The sequence below is a fragment of the Cynara cardunculus genome, assembly GCF_001531365.2.
Source record: "Cynara cardunculus var. scolymus isolate 2C chromosome LG 6, CcrdV1, whole genome shotgun sequence".
Classification (NCBI taxonomy): domain Eukaryota; kingdom Viridiplantae; phylum Streptophyta; class Magnoliopsida; order Asterales; family Asteraceae; genus Cynara; species Cynara cardunculus.
Window position 1 is genome coordinate 15,874,950 of NC_037533.1, and position 2,070 is coordinate 15,877,019.

Genomic DNA, 2,070 nt, shown 5'->3' on the forward strand with positions numbered 1-2,070 from the left:
AAATTGGATTTAATAACCTTGAATCATCATTTCTTTGTGACCAGATGAATTAAAGATATTATTCCTATTTAGAAGTGATAATTTAGATGTTATTGAGAAGGGGAAAGTGGTTTGTCATATCAGACAAGTTTTGCCTTAAATCTTTCTTTTTAAAGAAATGATATTTTAATTCAAAAAGTTTTGATATTGGGAATGTTGGATCTCTGTTTAGAGATATTTTAAAGAAGTGAGATTTTTGGGTATACTTCTTTATGTATGATATTGGGAACTGCATCATTTGTTATATTGCAGTATATTTCTAAACCAAGATAACATTATCATATTTTGGTGTTTGTCACCCTGCATTTGCAAATAGGGGATTTACTCACTAGACCCGTATGGTCTAACCCTCATTTTCTGTTTCAAATTATGTAATGCAGGAATAGCTGGGTCCAGGGATATTAAAGGGAAAGGGAAAATGTGATTATTTTCCTACTTTATTTCCTGCTTTTGGAAGATACATGTTGTATTACATGTAGTAGTACATGATTTGTTTTGGAAATTTTATATGTAGATTTTGTACATATAGCAATCCATGTACTAGTGGGACCTTCTGATGTAATTCATGTTTCTATGTAATGAAATATGTGTTTTATGCAAATGTGGTGTATGGGGGTGTTACATTTAAAATGAATGTTTATTCTGTATTTGATTATTTTTATTTGCAATTAATTACATAAATTAAAAAATGGAGCTTTAATAAGTTGTATTTACGCAAAATTATTTGTGATCTTGAATTTTGAGTAACATGCATCAATAAACAGGACTTCATGCATAAAAAATGGTTTTTAAGAGTTTTTATCAAATGCATTAAAATGTGAATCTTGTTTTGCAAAAAAAAAAAAAATCTGTCTCTTAATGATTTGAAAACTCTCTGAATAATTTTATATTYCGGGTCACCCTTAACCATTCAACGCTCTAGTTTCGTTGTAAACAATTACCAAACAATTATATTTCATTTTGCACTATATCATGAGAGCTTTTTAATCAATTTTGACCACTTAATTATTTTGTACCTGTAACATCCAACTTTCTAAAAGTGCACAAAAAAAAATGTCTAAGTGTGCACTATAGGGCCAAATAGGGGAACCCATGTTCTTGTAGTAAATAAATGAAAAATATCAAAGTTAGATTGGAATATGGACTTCTGGATCGAATTAGAGGCTGAAATTTTATACTTAAGCTTCCTATAGATTGATTATGAGATTTGGAAATTTTCGTGCGAATCGGAGTTGAAACGAACAAGATATGCATGAGGGACTAAATCTGCCAACTGTGTCAAACTAGGTTGACTTGTTGACCAAATTAGTACAAAAATGAGATTTTGACTCTTTAATGGTATTTTTCACTCCAGAACATTCACACACACTGGAAGGTGCGATTTTCACATAGTAATCTYCTCAAAGCTCAAAATCAAGGAGATTTAACAAGATTTTTGGTGAAATTGAAGGATTAAGCAAAGGTACAACAYTATCTTGAACCCATTTCATGATTTGTTGGTGTTTTGTTAAGAATTTGAGAAGTCTAGGGTTTCAAGTGGTTGGGATTTTTGGTATTTTCATGTTATAAAATGGTTGTATAACATGATATTGATGTTAGATGGTGATTAGTTTATGTTTTCTTGCTATTATAGTAAAATCTTAATTATGAAAGGTATGAATTTCAATAAATAAGATTATTTCTTGTTAGAATGTGGTAATGTATCATGTTTATGATGATAAAGATGAAATTTGGAGCTGTTTGGGCTTTTATAAGTTGCAAAAATGAAGATTTTCGAGTGAAATGGCAATGTAAATGCGCAGACTCTAAAAATTCGTATAAAATTGAAGAAAAATCGTATGAATATGAGATCAGTGTCCTTGGAAAGATAAAATAATGATCTAAAATTCATATTTAGACATGAAAATGTGAAATTGAAGTTAAGATGGGTAAAAACTGCAACATGTTCTGTGCTGTAAAGCTGAATTTTGACAGCTTTGAGCTGCTGTGTTGTAAATAACATAATAAATCACAGAAAAATCATAAAAATAT